This window comes from Limulus polyphemus, unplaced genomic scaffold (assembly GCF_000517525.1).
Source record: "Limulus polyphemus unplaced genomic scaffold, Limulus_polyphemus-2.1.2 Scaffold95, whole genome shotgun sequence".
Classification (NCBI taxonomy): Eukaryota; Metazoa; Arthropoda; class Merostomata; order Xiphosura; family Limulidae; genus Limulus; species Limulus polyphemus.
This window is the reverse complement of record NW_013665705.1, coordinates 1,051,979-1,059,049: the sequence shown is the minus strand read 5'-3', so window position 1 is coordinate 1,059,049 and position 7,071 is coordinate 1,051,979.

Here is a 7,071-nt window from a genome sequence, read left to right as displayed (position 1 = left end):
CTGTAGAAATGTCAATGGTTATTATTTTCGAAACACATATTATTATTATCACAGATATAATAATCAACAACTATTTCTTTTGTAAGGAACTCATATCTTACATCAGCACATTTAATCACCTGATAACGTATCGTTCCGAACTGTTATTTTATGCACCAAGATTCTTCTTTACTGTTTTACAACCAGATGAGGACTGGCTTACTGTAATCGTAACGTTCATTGGCTTTGAGTACAAGATGCTTGATATAAGATAGATGTTCCTGGTTATTTACTATGTCTAAATATGCTTCACCATTTGTTTCCTGCAACGCTAGCATTGAAATACACCAATTAGATTACAAAAACGGGTACGCAGATAAAAAAAATACCCTGTATACGCACTTATTGGGTTGAGGACACAATTCAGACACATACTGATCTTGTACCACATAGAATAGCTACATTAATTATATACAGGAAGTCAAAATGCTCAGTCATCAACGTCGACTGTATCTTGTACAATGGCAGGTGCTCAGCTAGTTTAGAACACCATGGTAAAACACGGAAACAACAGTAATACTTACACACGTGGTTTGGAACGACAGGGATTAACGTAGTGGCATTTGTAAATATACGTATAGAAAATTTCAATGTGAAACTCAAAGAAACTACAAAAAGGTTTATTGAGTTTTCTATATAATATCTTCAACACGTGAATATTAGGATACTAAGAGCTATCAAGATCCCAAAACAAAAAAGGAGTGCCCTGAAACCGTCTTTCAGTGTAGCTTTAATTAGCAGTCCTTCCTTATGAAAGTTATATATATTTATATTTCTATCAACTCAGCCAAGAACTAAGTTTCAATATTTTTCAAATTATTTCTCTCCTCAAAAACAGATCTAAGATTTACTGTAAAAAAGTTTTATGATTTATGGCAATAACTAACGGTTTACCGAATACAGCGTGTTCCACTTGTTGCAAAGGGCAGTAATACATATATATATCTGTATAAAAAGCAAAACAACACAAACTCAACATAGCCAATGAAACAAAACTGTCAGCAATAAAATCGTATTCTCCAACAAGATTAAGTTTCGAAATGTGACACGTAGTTTAAGGTGACAGAAAAAAACAACTGTTACGTAGCTACATGCCCAGTCCTCGTTAGAGGCCCGTTCGACAGTTCAGCGATAAGTTTGAGGACTTATATGGATTAGTTACAGGGCTCGATCCCTGCAGCGGACATATCAAACAAAAAAAAAACCTCGTTTGGATGACGGGAAAGGGGTAATTATATCCATTAAAGTTTTTATTTCAAAATACTATTTTTCTTGTCGGATGTACTTATACACATTTCACATCACATATTTACAAAAAATGCTCCACAGAATCTATAAATGCATTCCCTTTTCATTTAGCCACACATAGTCTCTACGCTGTTATATGAACTAGGCACTGTTGCTGAGTTCCATTCACAAACATCTGTACTGTAAACACGTTCATTTATAGAAATACAACGAGATCATTTTATATATATATATTGTCTTTAGACTGGTAGGTTATTAGAAGTAACCACTCGAACGATCACAGAGTTTCATCACAAAGAAAGGACTAGAATATGATTAAGAAAACGTATGATGTGACACATGCAACATTACAAAAATAACTCTACCCATAACACATTTGTTATACTCCGTTTGGTCCGTTCAATCCACTTCGTGCTCATACTGACGCACACAGTGTAAAAAAGAGAGTTTTTATTTTCAAATTTAAGAGCGAAAGAAACAGTCTATCGCATTAGCGAAAAGAAGTTACGTGTAAGAGAAAAATTAAGTGGGAAAAGGAGGTGCACACTTGTAGAAACGGCAAGACTCCCCACTAAAACAGTCTATCGTATTAGCGAAAAGAAGTTACGTGTAAGAGAAAAATTAAGTGGGAAAAGGAGGTGCACACTTGTAGAAACGGCAAGACTCCCCACTAAAACAACCGATACACTGATAAATGCAGTGAAGTCGAATTAAGAAATAAAATGAAATTATATGGAATGGAAACGCTCGGTGAGTTCACAATTTTAATGTCTTATTTCCCAAAATTATGTTTAACCAGTAAACAACTGTATGATAAGTTAATGGTGTAGTACTGTGAAAATATAATGTATATGACTCTCACTTGGATCTTACATATCGTACTCTTGGTTCTAGTTAATTTTTAACAATATTCTACTGAAAGTTAAAAGCAGCATGTTGAAACAATAACGTACGTTGTGAACCAGAACACATGTAATAGTGAATGATTAAAATATGTTATGCATTTTTATCATTATTTCGTACTGTCTACCAAGTTACGAGTTTGAAGAGAAATCATATAATGTAGCACAGAAAGGAATGCAATTAAATGGAAGATGACAGAATAAGGGAAACCAAACTAACTGAGAAAAATAGAGAGAGAACGAGACGAAACATTATTTGTGACCAAGGAAGGCTGTAGGAAATAAAAACAAGAAAACGTGAAGGTGGAAACAGAGAGGGAGAGTGTGTATTTAAATAAACTGGTAACGGTGAGCAAGAAGAAAAGTAGGAAAAACGCACACTATATCGGCAGAGAGAGAGAGAGAGTAGATAAAAGTGTAACATGAAAGTGCTGTTGACGAAGAAAAATCAAAAGAAAAATGAGACACTAAGAATAAAAAACTGAGAAGGTAAAAGAAGTGGGAAAAGACATAGAAAGAAAAGAATGAGGGCATTTATAGGTGGTGTTAAAGAGACACAACAATGAGTTACACTCATAGAAAAACGAAAAACAAAGATGGACGAGAAATAATAAGAATATAACTAGTGGGTGGAGAGAATATGGAAAGAGTAGAACAATAGAAGAAATCCTGCAAGAGAATCAACGAGCAAAACTGAAGAAAATGAAATCCTTTAAATAAGCAATCACATTCTTTGAAAACGACATATTCCCTACAACAGAAATTATATTGTATTCAGATACTGATGTATACCAGTGGCGATAACATGGCATGTCTTGCCAATTTTTGCGAAAGCGGTGATTGTCTGATTTGCTTTGGCACGTTGGGGTCACCCTACCGGAATCTATCAAGTTCGCAATTTTGTTTTAATTAAAAAAAAAAGAGAGAGTGTAGGATTACTCAGAACTCTCATATACGCACAAACACGTGTACTTCATTATTAATCACGTTTTTTTTTTATATACATTAAATTTCAGTCTGGCTAGTCAGACAAACGCTAAATGTCTGTCTCTGTGGTAAATTCACCGAGAAGCTAATGAATAAATGTGAAAGTATATTTGTTGTTATAATAAAGCAAACATGTATATTTCATATCCCATACAAAATTTTCAGGAAGTCTTTCTGCTGTCTTTGTCATATAATATGACGACCTTCTTTAGTTGTCTTTAACACATTACATAATATTCAACCAAAGTATTTTGTGGGGTTTGTTCCCCAACCAAGAATCAGAGAACTCTATTATCTTTCTTGCGTCAGAAGCATCAGTGGTGAATTATTAAAGAACATCCAACCATCCAGGGCTGGCTTCTCGTTTTTCCTTCTTCTTAATTTTGGGTTACGAATAACACCAACCTCTCAATTTTTCATTCTTTGACATCTTTTACAAGTTTTTAATTAATGTGAAACGTTCTATTTATATAGTAAACTGACACAATATTTAACACCACAGAGTCTTCGAAATAAAGCGCTTCTGTACATTTTCACCGCGTGAAATTATATATATATATATATTAATATTAATGAATCATATATATATATTCTATGACTTTACACAGAGGAACTGGCATTATTTGGAGGATCTCGGTTACTTCGAAACACTGTATTCTGTAACGTTCTTTTCCATTTATCTATCGTATCTTTCAACTTGCTCAACCACGTGGACCTAAAAAAAAAGAAGAAAAAGAACGTCGTTAATTATACAGTTTTGTTATTTAAAAATATTATCACAATAAAAAGAGAACTCCATTCTCGTTTCTTCATCATACTTCTCTGTTCGAAATTTGAACGAATTTTGCAGAGCCGGTTTAAATTACACGACATCCGCCTACACAAGTATTGTATCATAACTACACAAAATCTACGAATATCTTCCTGAACTGGCTTAGACAAGAAATAAATAAATATAATAAGCGGTAATATAATATTTGATAAGAGAGGGAATATTACTGGATGTGTATCTTTGTTTGTTTGTTTTAGGGCAAAGCCCCATTAGATTATCTGCTGTGTCCACCGTGAGGAATCGACACTCGGGTTTTAGCGTTGTAAATCCGTAGACATACTGTTGTCCTCCGGGAGACCATAATGCTGGAACAAAGGAAACTGACTAAAATAGCAAATATACAAGTCAAAGACTGAATAACAAGACTCAGTTTGCCACATGTAATAAAACTATACCAAATTTTTACCGTTGATCTTCACAAAAGTTTCTCACGAATACGAAATAAACTTAGCTAAGATAACGCATTTTTTTTTTAGAATGCATCTTCAATATTATAATTTCCCCAAGTATCTTAATAATACTGAATGAGTATTATATTTAATGTTTTCTTTTTATTTGTGATAAATCTTAAATTCCCTATCCCTGTCATAAAAAAAAGCAAGAAAAATAAAGAAGTTTAAAAATCACCTATTTTCTGAAGACATGGAATCAAATATTAAGTTCAAGACTTGGCAGAATTGGCTTCCTATATTAACCCAGCTTGTAGCTCTATGGTTATGTCCAGCTAATTCCTTTCACAGTTCTAGAGTTAGCAGGAATAAACTTGGCAGGTGGACCTCGGATGACCAATGGCGTAAGAACAAAGTATACAGAGGAGTTAAAACGCACGCGGAAGTTCGCCCAGTCATGATAGGTGGTCTAGGGGTGGGTTTTCGCTGAACCCGCATCTGGCATCAGATCTTGTGTTCATGCCCCTATTGGGATCCTGGGGGGTGCCTTGTTCAAAACCGTGTTCATACCACCACTTGCGAGCTAACGGAACTAAACTGATTACACGTGCTCAGTTAACACGGCCGGGTGTTTTAACGGTTTTTTTTTCGGGTACAGATCCCATTGGGATTAATATAAAAGTAACAGGAGATAATGTAGGAGCTTGATTGGTACAATGAGGCCTCTGTGAATAACGAGAGAACCTTTGAACTCCGTAGCGGAGCGTAGTAGTTTATGCTAATTTGCATAAAAAAAGTTTAATTTGAAAACTTAATTGACCAACTAGTAGTTTAGTGAATAAATATTAAGTTCAAAACTTTGACATCCAGCCATTAGTTTAAACAGAGAAGAAATTCAAAACTTTGCAGATTGGCATTAGACTTCATAATACGTTTCACAGAGAAAAAAAAAATACTTGAATAGGTTCAACCTTAAACTAACTTTCTCCTTAAATGAAGGAAATTAGTTTGATAAACAAATATCGATTTTAATTGACCTTTTATAATTCAACACTTGAAAACAAAATAAAATTGAACATTTTAAAATATTGCTTATTACTATTTTTACTATAATCGTGATCTTTTTTGGCGTCTTACAGACATTTATATTTAACTAAAATGTATACAATTTGAGGAGAACGTATAAAGTTAATTGTTTATTAGTTTGCGTACTTTTCAAACTAAAATAGTTTTACGGTAAAATTTTTTTATAATTTCTGATCATTTGTTTTATTACATTCAAATATTTCCTTTTTTAACAGCCTCCTGGTGGTTGTAATAAATTAATCATTAACTTCAATTTTGATATGTTGTCAATGTACACCGATTAGGGTCATCCTCACGTAACCCGTTTATTATTGACATTACTAAATGCTGATACGATACAGAGGCTGATGTTATGCACAACAGAACCCTACCCGATTTCAAATGGTGAAATAATAGTTCCAGACCACCATTAGTCTGAATATGAATATATTTCGCATTGGAAGTTTTATTAGTCAAATTGATTTGGCGCTGACAGCGGCATCTGTAGGTTACTTCTCAAACAAGAAATAAGGTTGGTACAAATATGCTTCTTTATCATTCGCCGATGTAAAAATAACTTATACGCCAGTAAAGTCTTCTCACAAAAGTAAATAATGTAAAATTATGTAGTTCCATTGTTATAATATGTTATGATAAAATAACTGACTAAAGTAAAAAAGTAAATAAATCTTACACGAAGAAAATAATGATACATTAAAACTAAGAAGAATCCACCTCTATTTTGAGAAATTCAATAAAATTTATAAAAGCATAAGGTAAAGATAGCTAAGCTAGGGATGAAAATGATTGCCAAAGCTATAAAAGTAAGTAAATCAGCCACACTCATAATAATTCAAAATATAAAATTGTCAATGTTCATGTGGTACAGAAAAGTTAATTTGCCGTCTTCCAAAATCGTCGGGAAGAAACTATGTATCTGTTTATGGGCAACAGGTGGCGCCTCAGATCGCGTCGCCTAAGCTGGTTGAGAGCCTTATATCTAAGAAATTTACTGTAATTTAGATATTCTAGAAACAATTTTCGTTATTGTTTCAGAGTGGGAAGAGCCCAGTATTCGATTACTTAGACAAGAATAATCATTACGAGCTAACTGAATGAAAAAGGAAAAACTGTGCAATAAAGGAGGAAAAAGATAAACACCGCACATGTTTTTTAGAATTATTTTCCCTTACCTTGACGCTTTCATTGGAAGCCTGAAATGTGTGTACTGCAACAACCTGCTGGAATCGATTGAGAAGGACGAGGACGAAGGCTTGCTTTAGATTATTAGCTGGAAGTAAATCAAGTACAAAGACGATGTCATCAAATGAGATAGTGTATTTCACTGGTTTTTATATTTACATAATTAAATTAAACTCTTTAATAAACAGTGATGTCTGTAGGTGTGAGTATTTTAAAGTAACTCTACATCTTCTTATCCAAAGAAGATTAACAAAAAAATATTATACAAAAGAAAATTAGGGTAAATTATATAGTTGGTCTTTAACAAAAAATATATACTAAAAGAAAAATAGGTTAGATTATATAATTTGTTTCTAACAAAAAAAATATATACTAAAAGAAAAATAGGTTAGATTATATAATTTGT